Below are 18915 nucleotides of genomic sequence, written 5' to 3' on the forward strand. Positions count from 1 at the left end.
CTATTGGGTCCAACAAGCCCCATCCAAAGTACCGGATGGTTTAGTACTTCGAAATTATCATGTCCGAAGGGAGTCCCGGAATGATGGGGATATTCTATATGCATCTTGTGAATGTCGATTATCAGGTGTTCAATCCATATGAATGATTTTTATGCATGCATGATGTTTATGAGAAATGAAAATATGAAATCTTGTGGTCTATTAAAATTATGAAATGATTATTTATGATAAACTAATGAACTCACCAACCTTTTGGTTGACACTTTAAAGCATGTTTATTCTCAGATATGAAAGAAATCTTCCGCTGTGCATTTGCTCATTTTAGAGATATTACTTGGAGTCATTCATGACATATTTCAAAAGATGTTGCATTCAAGTCGTTGAGTTCAATAGAGATTATTATTAAGTAAATGACATATTAGGACATTTATAGGTTGGTTATTATGAAATGATATGCATGCCTGTCAACTTTCGATGTAATGAAAGTTTGTCTTTTAAAAATGAATACAATGTTTGTAAAATATATCATATAGAGTTCAAATACCTCGCAATGTAACCATATATTGGAGACTTCGTCCAGATGGATTAGGACTGGTCACTACATCTACGCCTTTCTTCATGCATATTATGCGCCATTTCTGCATCGGCGCTGGCTAATTGCACCCCTATAGTGCTTTCCACGTTACATATTTCGAGATGTGGTGCAATGCCTTTAACTTTGAACCTTTTTAAAAATGTGTTCTCGTGTAAAAGGCACCAGAAGAGCTGGTATGCCTTCAGTGAGAGGGTTGGATTCATGGTGCATATTAGAGCCGGTGTGCGCGAAAAGTGAAAAAATTCCTTCATTTTATCGATAATACCTCTTGATAACAGTAGGGGTCAAAAAAAAAACTTGAAATAAGAAATACAGGACCCATATGTATCTTCATCTTCTTCAATTCTTTTCCGATTGCTCTGCAAGTAAAAATAGGTTTTCAACAAAACCAAATTTTTAACTTTAATTTATATTTACAATATAACATTAGATCATTGTTAAATTATCTAAAATATATATTTTACATTATAAATTATCACATCACTGAATAAAATCATTTAAAATTAAGTTTTAACATAGTAAAAGTATTCGAATATATGAAGTGTTGTGATGCCTCCTTCATGGTTGATGACCAGTGCCACCACATGCTCAACCAATGGTCAGGGCTGGTAGTGCGTGCAGTAAAGTTGGGCATCAATTATGAAGGGGCATCACAAACTCCATATCCTGAAATACTTCTATTGTGTTAAAACTTGATTTTAGATAATTTTACTCAGCTCTGCGATAATCTCTAATGCAAAATATATATTTTAGATGATATAAAGATGATCTAATGTTATATTTTGTAAGTATAAATGAAAGCTAAGAATTTGATTTTGTTAAAAACTCATTTTTAGTTGCGGAGCAATCGGGAAAAAATTGAAGGAGGTGAAGGTTCATATATGGGGTCCAGAACTTTTCCCTTACTGTTATCAAGAAGTAACATAACTAGCACCCAACATCTACACATATTATCACCAAAGTATCATTTTTAGCCCCCAATATTAGAGTGCTCCTAATCAAGACATGGTTTCTTCCAGGACTAACCAACCATTCAGTGCCACATCAGCACCTCCATCCCACTTCCTTACCAGGACTAAAAACACTCCCAACAATGACACTCCTCCCTCAAATAAATTGAACCCACTATATTAATTAAATAAATACATGTACAACTTCAAAAGTAAAAGGTACCTGTGATTATTGCATCTCCTTCGTCCGCATCGTCCACAAATGTGCTGAAAAAGGACGAAAATGAGAATGAGTGAGTTGGGCGGCGGCCTGGGCTGGAGGTGGACGGGACCGTTGGAAGCTGCCTTATAGGTGAAGCGACCCGTCCTAATCTATCCGGACGAAGTCCATTTCGATTACAAATGATTCACAATAGTTGATTACATCGCGAGGTACTTAACCTCTATATGATACATTTTACAAACATTGCATTCATTTTTATAAGACAAACTTTCATTACACCGACAGTTAACAACATGCATACCATTTTATAATATATCAAACTATAATTGACTTAATAATAATCTTGATGAACTCAACGACTCGAATGCAACGTCTTTTGAAATATGTCATGAATGACTCCAAGTAATATCTCTAAAATGAGCAAATGCACAGCGGAAGATTTCTTTCGTACCTGAGAATAAACATGCTTTCAAGTGTCAACCAAAAGGTTGGTGAGTTCATTAGTTTATCATAAATATTCATTTCCATCATTTTAATAGACCACAAGAATTTCATTTTCAGTTCTCATAAATATACGTCCCATGCATAGAGACAAAAATAATCATTCATATGGTGAACACCTGGTAACCGAAATTAACAAGATGCATATAAGAATATCCCCTATCATTCCGGGAAATCCTTCGGACATGATAAAAACAACATCGAAGTACTAAAGCATCCGGTACTTTGGATGGGGTTCGTTAGGCCCAATAGATCTATCTTTAGGATTCGCGTCAATTAGTAGATCGGTTTACTAATTCTTAGGTTACCAAGCAAAAGGGGCATATTCGGCTTCGATCATTCAACCATATAATGTAGTTTCGATTACTTGTGTCTATTTCGTAAAACATTTATAAAAGTTGCGCATGTATTCTCAGTCCCAAAAATATATATAAAAAGGGAGCAAATGAAACTCACCATACTGTATTTTGTAGTAAAAATACATATGACTAGATTGAACAATGCAGGGTTGGCCTCGGATTCACGAACCTATATCATTTGTATATATATTAAGACGTATACTTGTAATCGAACAAATATATATTATTATTAGTGATTTAACTTTTATATTATTAACTTATATATACTTTTCATTATTTCATTAAATGTATTCTTTTTGTATATAAAAAGCATTAATATAGTTAAGTTATGTTTGTTAAATATATATATATATATATATATATATATATATATATATATATATATATATATATATATATATATATATATATATATATATATATATATATATATATATATCATTTATTTGTTAAAACTAGTAATTGTAGTAATACTAAATTAATATTTGTAATGGTAAAAATGATAATACTTAATATAAAAAAAATAATAATGTTAATAATCTTAGTGATAAATGTATGGTATAATAATAACTATAAAATATTAATCTTTTCTGTAAATGATAGCTTTAATACTAAATCTTATAATAATGATAATTACAGTAGTTTTTAATAAAATGAAAAATTTAGTAATGAAAGAAATAATCATTTTGATAATATTACTTAATACTTAATAATAATAATAATTTTAACCATTTTATTACTACTAATGATTTTACTAATAATACTTATGCTTATAATAATAATTCTAATATTTATAATGATACTAGTTTTAATATTAATCAATATGATAATGAATTTCATTAGGTTCATAATAATACTAATCGAAATCATAATAATGATATTAATACTAACAACAATCTTCATAATAATAATAATAATAATAATAATAATAATAATAATAATAATAATAATAATAATAATAATAATAATAATAATAATAATAATAATAATAATAATAATAATAATAATAATAATACTAATAAAAATCATGATATTACTAATACTTAGTAATAATAATAATTGATAATTACATCTTATATTAATAATGTTAATGACGGTAATAATTTTAGTACTAATATTAATAATAATAACAATAATAATCATAACAATAATAATCATATTACTAATAATATTAATTAACATTAATAAGTAAGAAATAATAATAATATAAATAAAAAAATAAAAAAAGAAGACTACCTCAATGGGATGAAGTCCTAAAAAAATATATTGAAAACAGCCCATACCGGGGTTCGAACTTGTGACCCCTAGCTAACCCGACACCACACTTAACCAGTTGGGCTGCTGCCCTTTTTCCGAAATATAACAGAAACATATATGTATAACCCGTACGTTCCTATTTCCATTTATCACCTTCTTCATATACTTCGATCGACCAAGACAAAGCCAAGTTAACAACTATCTGCTTTTTTAGTTTTAGAACTTCAAATATATAAAAAAAATGATTTAGTTTGATTTTAGAAAATTAACAGAAAACAAAACAAAAAATAAAATAAAAATAAAATAACAAAAAAGAATACCTGCTGTTCGTAACACAAAAAAAAAAAAATTGGATTTTGATTTCAAGAATGTTTTACAATATAATTATAAAATGAAACATGTTTTGTTTGTGATTAAATGGATTAATCAACAGCAAAATAAATAAAAAAAAATTTAAATAAGAAAGAGTGCTGCTGCTGGGTTACGGTTTTTAAAAAAAAAATTATATAATGATTTTGATTTTGAATACGAATTAGGAAAATCTTACAACATGAAATATGTTGTATATCATTCATATAAACGTTATCAATCATCAATTTAACAAGAAACATAACATATAACTCGAATTCGATTGTAAAACAATGTTTGACTTTTTAGGTTTAAAATTTGACTCTTCGAATTCGAGCTTGATATAACGAATTAGGACCTGCGAATTTGAGGAAACACTCACGACATGATTTAGAACACTTCCTCAATTCTACTTCCTATCAATTCGTTTTGAATCGATTCAAAGTTTAAATGGGTTTTGAGTTTATAAAAAAAAAATATCGGTTTTGTTTCTTTTTTTTTTTAACGAACACCAATTACTGAATGATATTGATAAGTACTTAATATAGCTGCAATAGAAATGATTGGGAGGCAAAGGTTCACAAGAAGAATAAGAAAATAGAAGGGAGATAGTGATGTATACCCATTCCATTCATTCATATATCTATATCTATCGGTTATTATATATAACAATTAATATTTATAAATATAATTATAATAAATATACTAAAACTAATAATAATGATAATAACATTACTAATACAAATAATAATAATAATTATATATGTTAATAATAAATACTAAACAAATTTCTTACCTATATATTATGTACAATACTATTATTGATTTTTTTACTAACAATTTTTATTTTAATAGAAGTATAATATTAATAGTATTTTAAATTTGTAGTTAAATTTAATATATTAATATTACACATTATTAATCATGTATATTTTAATAATTATACATATATATAACATATAATAGTTAAATCTTTTATATACATATCCAAATAACTATTTATAGAAGTCACATACACTTATATATAGTTTTATTTTTAATAATCACATTATTTTGTTTATTATTTTATATATATTCAATACTAATGATTATATCTTATTGTTTCAATTTATTTTATATACTACTTTACCTATTTAATTCAATTAATTAAATTGTATTTTATTTTACATATTTAATTTAATTTATGTTTCATTACTTCTAATTATTATACATTCTTATATTTACATACATACACACACACACACACACACACACACACACACATATATATATATATATATATATATATATATATATATATATATATATATATATATATATATATATATATATATACAAACAATTGTTCGTGAATCGTCGGTAATGGTCAAAGGCCAATGCATTCATGTAAACTATTCAAAAATTTTGAAACACGATTTAACAGACTTTGCTCATCATGTCGAAACCATATAAAGATTAAGTTTAAATTTGGTCGAAAATTCCTTGGTCATCACAGTACCTACCCGTTAAAGAAATTTCGTCCCGAAATTTGAGCGTGGTCGTCATGGCTAACAATAAATATGTTTTCTTGACGAATATGAACTGATAAATAGAGTTTTATCATTACAGATAACATAATTCAATTATTCGAAGAGCACGAATGAAGCTAACACAAAAGAGTGAATTGAACAAATGAAGTTTCATTTTAACTTTTGACGTTGTCTTGGTTGAATTTAGTAAATAAGGTGTGTCTTAGCTTCTGACGTTGACTTGGTTGAATTCCGGAATTCAAGGGATTTCAAGAAAATCTTCGAAATCTATAAGATTTGATTCTTCGACGAGTAAGGAAATTAAGATCTCTATAATTGAATACGGTGATCTGCCTCGATTACTCTGTCTGGTATTTTCATTATAAATTAAACTCTTCCGTTCCATTATTCTTACCATTCTTATACTTTCTTTCTTAGTTCATATATCCAAAAGATTGTGAAAATGCTTAATTCTGTTCTAATCCTTGTCCTTATCCTTACTATCGCAACAATTATTCTCCTTTTTCAACTTCCACCAGATGAATCTGCTTACTTCTACTTTGCCCTTGGGGTTATAGTACTTATAATTCTCCCGTGTCTTTATGTTGCGATAAACATTGATATATACGGTTTGTAATTTATGCGTTGTTATCGGGCTTTATATCTCTCCTTATATTTCAATGTCCCTATTTCTGTTTCCTATAATCATTGCCATCCATAGTTAATACTCCCTCCTATTTGCTGCGATTTATACTCCAATTTCTATTTCGGAGCTTTGTCCCTTCGTTTCTTCTTCTTGCGATTTGGCACCTCTTGTAATGGTCCAGAATTCGCAGATATAAGTTTCAGAATGAACATTGTTAATGTTCTAAGAAAGAAACGGTAATAGCACAATGTGACTTGTCAAATTACCAGAATTCAAGGAAAAGATGGGACTATCAAGAATATATTTTCTTGATATGTTCGGAAGTTAATCAGAATGAAAGAGTTATGTAACATGACACATGTTGACGTTATAATCTGTGAATCATCATGTTCCATTTAGAAACTCAGCATGACTTACTGTAATATAACCACGTTGATCAAGTGTCATTATATTATACTAACTCATGCATCAGTTCCCAACATTACTTCAATAACATTCATATTTTAATCTCGAAAGTTTACTGAATATAGAAACTAACAGTTTCTATATGATGTAACACTGATAGCACGAAGAGATTAATGATTTCAGATAAGAATAATTATAAAAATATCTTCAGAAATATGGAGGATATTTATAATGATAGATACGATAATATCTTTGAATATCTAAGATCAGAGGATGATGAATACTATTGTCCGCAAGGGTTTAGAGTAAGGAGCTAGATATTCGCTAAAGACTTCAGCGGGCATTGAATCATTTGGATTCTTTGAAGTCAAACTTATTCTTTGTGATTTGTCCACGGCTTCCTTCATAGTTTCGCATAATCCGCTTTTCGGTACTAAATTTTCTATTAAATGTTTCAAGTACTCCATTCTTTATCATCAAACTTTCTAGGGTTAAGGTCTTGTACAGTTTTTGCCGCTGTATTCAGCTTTTTCAGAATTTGTGGTATTGATTTGTAGACTGGGTGCTTTTCAGAATTTCAGAATGAAAGACCATAATTCTAAAAGATAAATGTTATACATATAACTGTTGATGTAGATATGTTGTGCGTTTTCAAAGTACTGATTGCTAACTCCCGATAATTGGTATGGCAGTTCTCGTTACAAGATGTAGATGAGTATATGATAGGGTTTCAATAAATAAATATAATGATTTATCGGAGAGATTTAAACCAAGAAGCAACGAGGTTGCTGGTACGTCTGCTGGTATTGTGGTAGAATATGAAAGGTTTCCCAGTAAAAAAAAAAGAGCACGCATAAATATCAAGGTTATAATAAGGTTGTTTCGAACGAAAAATCGACGTTGTCTTGCTGGAGCTGTGACAAAATTCGCTACTTTGAAAAGGGATTATCAAGTTATTTTGGGTAATAATAACACTAAGGAATTAGCACAACTACGTGTTAAACGTTTACTCAGTTTCCGAGAGTTTTTCAGATGCATAATTATATTCATCAATCTTTTCTTCCGTAGATGAAGTGCGGTTGGTTCATTTTCTTGATTGAGGTGTTTTCAAGAATCATGAAAGGTTTGAACGCAGATTGTAATCGTCAAGATACAAATTAGGTTTAAGATGAAATCAAGTGGCAAACTTGAAGAATTGTTTAGTTTCATATGTTATAATCAATATTTTAATTCATTTTTAATTGTCCAATGATGGCAGTCCACAGTCGATAGTCCACAATTAACAGTCCAATAATTCATATATATTTTAATATGTAATATTCGAATTAATTAATACGTATCGTGACCCGTCTACATGTCTCAGACTCGATCACAACTCAAACTATATATATTATTGTAGAATCAACCTCAACCCTGTATAGCGAACTCGATCATTACAACATATAGAGTGTCTATGGTTATTCCAAATAATATATTTAGATGCGTTGATATGATATGTCAAAACCTTGTATACGTGTCCCGATATTTAAAGTGCGTAAAAATAAATAACAGAAATTAAATGACGATAAATAAAGTGCGAGAATGTAAATTGCGAGAATGTAAATTGCGATAATTAAATTGCGATAAGTAAAATGTAATCAGTTAGCTAGGAACAGTTAGCTAGGATTTTGTTAGCGTGGATTCTTAACAAGATTTCATATTGTTAATTAGTCTGTTTCTAATCAATTTTTATTGTGTCTATTATTTCTTCATTATGCCACTTGTTGGATTCTGATAGGTCAAAATCCAAATATGAAATTGAATTTGAATGAAAATAGCTATTCTTTGGTGAACGGATACGTATATCGGTAGATGTAAATAGAATAGTGAATGACTGTTGAATCAGATTCGAAGAATGTACAGTGTAACTTATTAATGTGAAATCTAAATATTCCTCGGGTATTACCTACCCGTTAAAATATTTTCACCATTAACAGTTTGTACAATAAAAATTTTAATTACAATCTTTATGAGAACATATATACATATATATTTTCCTCAGACTTTATTATGGATTTAATGAGTTAATGTGGTATTAAACTCATCATATTTACGGCTAGAACTAGAGTACATAATCTCTAAAACATTAGAGATTACATAATCACCATGAAGGACGAAGATAGTTAACGATGATTATGCTTGAGGTATAGATTTGCGAGGTTGAGACGTGTGATGATGTTGTTGTTGTTGGTACTGGTTATGTTGCTGGTGCTGCTGATGGTGGTACTGTTGCTGTCGGTGCTACAAGTGTTGTTGGTGCTAAGGTTGGTGATGATGTTGGTGTAGTAAGTATAGCTTGTAAATCACGCACCATTCTTGTCAGGGTTTCTATTCTACCCTCTATCATTTCTATCCATCCACTCATCTGATTCGATAGATCTTGATTATCAATTTGAAGTTCCCTAACTTCTTCTAATATTCCCCTTCGATTGGTATTCGGAAGTAGAGGTTGAATATTTTATGAGATTACAGCAACGCGACCTTCGAGGTGGAAAACTTTAGCAAGAAGGGTGAATACAGTGTTGCGCATAAGTTCACCGGTGAGCACATCGTTTTCTCCGATGTTAGGAGGTAAGTTTGGTTCGCGGTAGGGCTCGCCTTCTTCATTTCTCCATCAAGTGAGTAAGTCTCAGACCCACCCCCATCTTCTCCAGAAAGAAAAATAGCTAAATGGTGGAGACACTTTGGGTTCATTGACTTCGGTGTCTACTTCAATACGCATCTCGAAATTGCTTTCGGAACTAATGGAATCCAAGCTAGGTGTAGGATCCATCTCTTATGATCAGTTAGAGGATTTTCGATATGAAATGATTTTCGGTTATCGGATAATATTCTAATTATATAGAATATCTAATATAGTACAGAAGATCCCGTAGATCCCGGAGGAAATTAAGGAAACGTGTCAGATAAAGTCTACAGTAACAGATATGCTAAGATATGGATTTGTCTGTACACTATTCATACAATCAATGCAGTAAAACGTGTCTAGACTAAGAATAATGAGCAGGTAATTTCCTAAGGATGATAAGCAGATGATTTCTGACAAAAATGATAAGCAAAACTTTTGACATGCAGACACGGTCAAAGTCCAGATTCACTAATGCATCCTAACGACTATCAATTAGACACACTAATGTAAGACCTGGTTCGCTAAGACCATCGCTCTGATACCAACTGAAACGACCCGTCCTAATCCATCCAGACGAAGTCCATTTCGATTACAAACGATTCACAATATTTGATTACATCGCGAGGTACTTGACCTCTATATGATACATTTTACAAACATTGCATTCATTTTTAAAAGACAAACTTTCATTACACCGACAGTTAATAGCATGCATACCATTTTATAATATATCAAACTATAATTGACTTAATAATAATCTTGATGAACTCAACGACTCGAATGCAACGTCTTTTGAAATATGTCATGAATGACTCCAAGTAATATCTCTAAAATGAGCAAATGCACAGCGGAAGATTTCTTTCGTACCTGAGAATAAACATGCTTTCAAGTGTCAACCAAAAGGTTGGTGAGTTCATTAGTTTATCATAAATATTCATTTCCATCATTTTAATAGACCACAAGAATTTCATTTTCAGTTCTCATAAATATACGTCCCATGCATAGAGACAAAAATAATCATTCATATGGTAAACACCTGGTAACCGACATTAACAAGATGCATATAAGAATATTCTCTATCATTTCGGGAAATCCTTCGGACATGATAAAAACAACATCGAAGTACTAAATCATCCGGTACTTTGGATGGGGTTCGTTAGGCCCAATAGATCTATCTTTAGGATTCACGTCAATTAGTAGATCGGTTTACTAATTCTTAGGTTACCAAGCAAAAGGGGCATATTCGGCTTCGATCATTCAACCATATAATGTAGTTTCGATTACTTGTGTCTATTTCGTAAAACATTTATAAAAGTTGCGCATGTATTCTCAGTCCCAAAATATATATATATAAAAAGGGAGCAAATGAAACTCACTATACTGTATTTTGTAGTAAAAATACATATGACTAGATTGAACAATGCAGAGTTGGCCTCGAATTCACGAACCTATATCATTTGTATATATATTAAGACGTATACTTGTAATCGAACAAATATATATTATTATTAGTGATTTAACTTTTATATTTTTAACTTATATATACTTTTCATTATTTCATTAAATGTATTCTTTTTGTATATAAAAAGCATTAATATAGTTAAGTTATGTTTGTTAAATATATATATATATATATATATATATATATGTATATATATATATTATTTGTTTGTTAAAACTAGTAATTGTAGTAATACTAAATTAATATTTGTAATGGTAAAAATGATAATACTTAATATATATAAAAAATAATGTTAATAATCTTAGTAGTTTTTAATGTAAAATAATGATAATGATAATAACTATAAAATATTAATCTTTTCTGTAAATGATAGCTTTAATACTAAATCTTATAATAATGATAATTACAGTAGTTTTTAATAAAATGAAAAATTTAGTAATGAAAGAAATAATCATTTTGATAATATTACTTAATACTTAATAATAATAATAATTTTAACCATTTTATAACTACTAATGATTTTACTAATAATACTTATGTTTATAATAATAATTCTAATATTTATAATGATACTAGTTTTAATATTAATCAATATGATAATGAATTTCATTAGGTTCATAATAATACTAATCGAAATCATAATAATGATATTAATACTAACAACAATCTTCATAACAATAATAATAATAATAATAATAATAATAATAATAATAATAATAATAATAATAATAAAAATCATGATATTACTAATACTTAGTAATAATAATAATTGATAATTACGTCTTATATTAATAATGTTAATGATGGTAATAATTTTAGTACTAATATTAATAATAATAACAATAATAATCATATTACTAATAATATTAATTAACATTAATAAGTAAGAAATAATAATAATAAAAATAAATAACAAAAGAAGACTACCTCAAAGGGATGAAGTCCTAAAAAAAATATTGAAAACAGCCCATGCCGGGGTTCGAACTCGTGACCCCTAGCTAACCCGACACCACACTTAACCAGTTGGGCTGCTGCCCTTTTTCCGAAATATAACAGAAACATATATGTATTACCCGTACGTTCCTATTTCCATTTATCACCTTCTTCATATACTTCGATCGACCAAGACAAAGCCAAGTTAATAACTATCTGCTTGTTTAGTTTTAGAACTTCAAATATAAAAAAAAATAAACGATTTAGTTTGATTTTCGAAAATTAACAGAAAACAAAAAAAAATAACAAAAAAGAATACCTGCTGTTCGTAACACAGAAAAAAAATATTTGGATTTTGATTTCAAGAATGTTTTACAATATAATTATAAAATGAAACATGTTTTGTTTGTGATTAAATGGATTAATCAACAGCAAAATAAATAAAAAAAAATTAAATAAGAAAGAGTGCTGCTGCTGGGTTACGATTTTAAAAAAAAAAAATTATATAATGATTTTGATTTTGAATACGAATTAGGAAAATCTTACAACATGAAATATGTTGTATATCATTCATATAAACGTTATCAATCGTCAATTTAACAAGAAACATAACATATAACTCGAATTCGATTGTAAAACAATGTTTGACTTTTTAGGTTTAAAATTTGACTCTTCGAATTCGAGCTTTGATATAACGAATTAGGACCTGCGAATTTGAGGAAACACTCACGACATGATTTAGAACACTTCTGCAATTCTACTTCCTATCAATTCGTTTTGAATCGATTCAAAGGTTAAATGGGTTTTGAGTTTATAAAAAAAATATCGGTTCTGTTTCTTTTTTTCTTTTTTTAACGAACACCAATTACTGAATGATATTGATAAGTACTTAATACAGCTGCAATAGAAATGATTGGGAGGCAAAGGTTCACAAGCAGAATAAGAAAAGAGAAGGGAGATAGTGATGTATACTCATTCCATTCATTCATATATCTATATCTATCGGTTATTATATATAACAATTAATATTTATAAATATAATTATAATAAATATAATAAATATACTAAAACTAATAATAATGATAATAACATTACTAATACAAATAATAATAATAATTATATGTGTTAATAATAAATACTAAACAAATTTCTTACCTATATATTATGTACAATACTATTATTGATTTTTTTACTAACAATTTTTATTTTAATAGAAGTATGATATTAATAGTATTTTAAATTTGTAGTTAAATTTAATATATTAATATTACACATTATTAATCATGTATATTTTAATAATTATACATATATATAACATATAATAGTTAAATCTTTTATATACATATCCAAATAACTATTTATAGAAGTCACATACACTTATATATAGTTTTATTTTTAATAATCACATTATTACCTTGTTTATTATTTTATATATATTCAATACTAATGATTATATCTTATTGTTTCAATTTATTTTATATACTACTTTACCCATTCAATTCAATTAATTAAATTGTATTTTATTTTACATATTTAATTTAAGTTATGTTTCATTACTTCTAATTATTTTATTATACATTCTTATATATATATATATATATATATATATATATATATATATATATATATATATATATATATATATATATATATATATACATATTTATTTACAAACAATTGTTCGTGAATCGTCGGTAATGGTCAAAGGGCAATGCATTCATGTAAACTATTCAAAAATTTTGAAACACGATTTAACAGACTTTGCCCATTATTTCGAAACCATATAAAGATTAAGTTTAAATTCGGTCGAAAATTCCCGGGTCATCACAATTGGAACTTATCATTTCAATTTTAAATCTTAAGTTAGGAGTATTATTTTGAAGTTTGTTGAAGATTTCATAACAAAATGATTATTTTTACCCTTACAATTTAAACTAATATTACGTTATCATAAATTTATGAAGACTTAATATTAATTCAATTACTTTAATAAAAATTTATAATTATAATTTATAATTTATAATGATATAAGAGACAAACGCGTATGTCCTAAATTCTTAGATGAAGAACACGTGAGTCGCCGCTGTTTTGGATAAATTTAACCAATTCTAGCTTTGAAACAAACACGCAAATTTCCATGTTCCAAATTGTGCACTAAACGTTATAAGCATAATATATTCTTTGATAACGCATAAAACATTATTAAAGTTAAATAACATAAATTTTAGGATGTCATCTGATATCTAATAAATCTTTTAAAATAGACGGTTTAAAGTTATTAAAATTAGCATTATTACTTTTATCTACTTCAACGGATTATAAACGCCTAAAAATATTTTGACACTTGCTTTTCAATGAAATATAGTCGGGCATCTTTTAATATTTCGCCAGGGCATTCAAAATCTTAGGACCGACCTGCTAGTAAGTAATACAGGGTATGTAATTGCTCCATAAAATGTAGTGTAGTAAAAAAACGAACCCAAACCTTCCATAGTTGAAAGACCCAAATGCTATGGCACACAAGAAAGAACGAAAAATGTTCAGTGATGAGACTGAAATAATGATTTATTTGGCAACTGATCTTCATGATAGATTTTTCTTATAATTATTCTGGTTAAAATTTTAATTTACCTTAAAGTCATGTTTAGTTTCTTCAATCGTTATTTTCTTTAACTCTTACTTAGATTATTTATTAAATTTTACAAAAAAAAAAAAAAAAAAAAAAATTTATTATAAAATATTTTGGTTTTCAACATAATTGTCTTTATTTATTATTTAAAATAAACCTTGGTCGACTGGGAATCCAACAAAGCCGACAGCTTTAATTTCCTCCTCCTGAAGAAAATATATACTCATGAATGTGTAAACATGCTTACCTATTTCGAAATAAAAAGCAGTTAAATAAGAAGACACACCCTTAAAGTAGCTCATGGATGGAGCTCTTAGTTTGACACTTTGACTATTTCGATCTAGTAGTGGATGTGGTGGAAAACAGCAGTAAGACTGAACAGGTGGTTTTTAAAGAACTTAAATACATACTACATATGTGAAGCTTCATGTATCTTGTTCTTGCTTTACAGATTCATACCATTTCTTCTTTCTCTAATCTTTAATGACCAGAGCCCTTTTTATTGCTTTCTCTACACAAAGCTTTCAGCTTTCATACAAATCTCGCCTGGGTGGTATAGATATAAAACCCTAGAACCTTTTAGATTGGGCCCAAATTGTCAATAAGATCAAATAGTGATAAGCCCATATTAACATGCTATTTTTTATTTTGTTTTTTAAAATAAAAATGACAAAATAACGGAGGTGTTGACCCTCGCTTTAATCAAACGTACGTACCTCTTTTATTTCCTCGAGATTGATAGCACAATTTTATTTTATGGAAGATGATATTTCTAATACTTGAATTACTTCATCAACTATTATTTAATCATACTTTTTAAAAATATCACTCAAAAATTTTTAACAAGAAAGTTGTATGGTATATCATTTAAGATCAATGTAGTAAATTAAAGTGAATCTATTAAAATGTGTGTTGGATATATCACTTTCCTTATCAATGTCCATTGAACGAATTGATTTTTTGGATCTCTTATTAATTAAAACTAGCTTAAAGCCTGCGAATTCGCGAGCTTTTTGTATTGAGCAACTTAAATATCGAATTTCTTTGAGATACAAAACACCAAGGTTTTTTTTTTTTTTCCTTTTGGCAAAAAAACTTTAGAATATATTTTTTTGGACATTAGTTTGTGATCACTCGGAGAACTTAACCAACCATGCGTTCAAAAATTTTCACAAAAAAATTTAGAGAAAAAAACAAACCTCAAGCTGGGCTTACATTCAATCTCTATCCCACTTGATAAAAGGTCATTAGCATAGGCAAATAAAATAAGCAAACTTTACATACAAAACATACATCCGAAGTTTACATTTAATACATTTAACAGTAAAAGATATGCCATATTCTCTTGTTGTGCAGTCTTTCTTACAGAAGCATCCAAGGAGTATCACTCCAAACATCAAATTGGTGGCTCTCACACAATTTGGCATTAACTATCCATTGAAAAACCATTTGTAAAACGTGCATTTGCGTGAAATTGTAACATTGCGGACATATCTCTTTCTTAAGAAAACTCAAAGCTTCTTGAGAAACTTCATTGAAAAGCCATCGGGACCGGAGTTTTATTTCCATCAAAATTACGCACTGCACCCCACACTTCACTTTCTGAAAAATGCTTTTCAATTTCAGCAGCTTGTTGTGGATCCAATTTGTGCAAACCCACAGTGGGCCAGTCCATGGCTGCTGCTGCTACTGTTTCGGCCGAGAACAGTAAGGAGAATAGGCCCAGCACATGCTCTTTAATCTGAACTGGATTTTTAACCCACAAGTCGTTAATCTGTAAACCACTAATCACTGAAACATTGTTCCTGATCCGAGCTATATTATGAAAAAATATCGAGTTTTTATAACCAAAACGTAACCAATTCACACGACTTTGAAGCATTTTCTTCCTATCTTCTTGTCTTTGAAGCACTTTTCGTTTTGACTTAGTGTTCAATCATCTTGATATACTCAAGTTGTAATGGCCACCAACATCCTCATTATGAGCAACTTCCTCATATCTTTTCCCTGCAATAAAAGGAGTAAATAGCAAAATGCACTTGTTAAAGCAACACATTTCGTTAGACAAACAAAAAGCTTACTTACCTTCATAAAGCTCACCCATCTCTTAAGTAACCCTTATTATATAAAACACGACATAGAACAACAACAAAATCCAATCTCACAGCATACAAATTTCAAAAGAAAAAAAAAAAGAATCACAAGAAGAATATTTCATTTACTGAAATGGGTGACAATGTTAACCATCATTCTTGAGATAAATACCATGCAAAGTTAACCATAAAAAATAAAGCCAACACTTACTCACTCACTTATAAATTGGCTTAATCAGGCTTTATGTTTAGTGTAAGTGTTCACATAGGCAAAACAAAAATATATAGCTAGAAATCATTGGTCAGATGGGTCATGCAAATGATAAGTAACCCAAGTTTATTCTCGATGCATAAAAACCTCTTATTTGTAATTTTACTCCAAACATGTTTCTTACGGAGTATCAGATAAGCATCATCGTTGCAATAATCTACGACACAATGATTATTCATTATAAATAAAAGAATTTGGATATTTGGTGGGAGTGAGACCCATTTTGAATAATTGTGAATACTCATCCATTTTGATTCATTACAAAATATGCACGACACACCCTTATTGCCAATCAATCCCACCAAATATAAGTCATAAAAAGTAGTCTTAAAACATAAAAGTTATGAATTAACTGCAGGCTGAAATTTCACAAAATTTTGAGTTAGGATCAATAGAACTTATTCTGTTTCATTTTCCAATCAAGAAAAACATACAGGTGGAACGAAAATAATGAGAAAATGAATATCTTGTAGCACTGATAATAGGATGTTACCTGACACATGAGACAAACATAAGATTTGTCCTCCACCTGGATTTTATTATTGATGCTAGCACATCCAACTGGTGCACCTGTTTCATGTATTTCCATGCCAAATGTGCACCTTTAAAGGTTTATCTACAAAATAGTAAGAGTTGTATATATAGGTGTCAATGAATCTGTATTAATTGACTTCCCAAACTACGAACCCATAACTTGCCTACAATTCCCCGTAATAGGGAAAACACAGATAAAGAACTTATTCACAATAAAACCTTTAATAAATTTTGGTAACAAAATTTAGACTCACCACATCATGGAAACATAAAACGTTCTTTATATTTAATTTATTATGATCATCCATCGACAAAAATAACATCGCCTTTCAATGTTTTAAGCAACATACAATAATAATAGACTGTGGAAGACACTTAACCCCTTCCCTTTTAACTACCTTTTTATATATGACCTATGTTGATATACACATACACATACATATAAAAAAAAAAAAAGAGTAGAACCCAAACCAACCCTTCTAACAACACATTGTATTTTACCTCTGTTGTCGTATTCATAAATGAATAAACAATCATATAAACTAACCAGTATAGTAAATGAGTCAAAATTGACAAATTTGATATTTCTGACATGAATTCAAACATTTGACAAATTGTTAAATATTTTAGGTGAAAATTGTAATGAAGCTTAGAATGTCCAATGGAACTAACTACGCAATTGACTATTTAAAGCATATGTCCCCTTTTAAAAAGTAGATCATTAGAGATTCAGTGGCATGATAAAAAGATTCGGTAACGCGTCTAAACTGGCAAATGTCAAAACCTGCAATAAGGGACTGATCAGCTGGTTCTCAAAACCTGCAATAAGGGACTCTCTACACCTATAACTCTAGAGTTGACTGAATATATTTTTTAATCCTTTTTGGTTTTTGACACAATACATTCATTGACTTAGTCATCTTGCTTTCTATCTTGGATATAAAACAATTCCTTTAAAACTTCTCACATGGATTTACAATTGTCAAAAAGTTTACAAAAGATGAAGCAAAGTTTTAATCGTCATACCACATTGTTAGTGTAAATCTTTCAATGGTAGGCAATGCAAGTAAAATTACGCAAAGATTAGCAAAGTATGCATTCACTTAACTATTAGTTACCCAACCTCCTAGATGACCCATGACCCACTCATATTGCCATCTCTAAGGTCAGTAACAAATAATCCTTAACAAACGTATATACAAAACACATATATACAACCTTAATAATTTATAAAAAAACATCATAGGAATAAGAACTAACTGTATCTTTTGATAAACCTCCAATGAAAATTTTCCTGTAACATCATAAATAAAGGTTTAGGTTTAAAAATCATTAAAGAAAAAAGAATTGAAAAATCAAAGATTGTTGATGATGACGAACCCTAGACTGGCGCCATCGATCGCTTAGTATGATATTGGCGTTGGAGACTAAAACCATTCGATTAATGGAATAGTCGAATGCAGAATTTTGATCAAAGAACTTCGGTGGATCGAGATTTGCTTAAACAATCAAATCTTATTTCTCCTAATATTA

At 28.9% G+C, this 18915-nt stretch overlaps 1 long non-coding RNA gene across 1 annotated transcript; it reads right to left on the minus strand.

Annotated features, from left to right (window-relative positions):
* Nucleotides 1-15665: 15665 nt before the first annotated feature.
* Nucleotides 15666-18780, minus strand: LOC139896567 (uncharacterized). Its single transcript, XR_011776273.1, has 4 exons — nucleotides 18763-18780; nucleotides 18643-18676; nucleotides 17342-17464; nucleotides 15666-16491 (listed from the first exon to the last, which is right to left on the minus strand). It is a non-coding gene; the product is annotated as an uncharacterized lncRNA (long non-coding RNA).
* Nucleotides 18781-18915: the final 135 nt, after the last annotated feature.

Source organism: Rutidosis leptorrhynchoides, chromosome 3 (genome assembly GCF_046630445.1).
Source record: "Rutidosis leptorrhynchoides isolate AG116_Rl617_1_P2 chromosome 3, CSIRO_AGI_Rlap_v1, whole genome shotgun sequence".
NCBI lineage: Eukaryota > Viridiplantae > Streptophyta > Magnoliopsida > Asterales > Asteraceae > Rutidosis > Rutidosis leptorrhynchoides.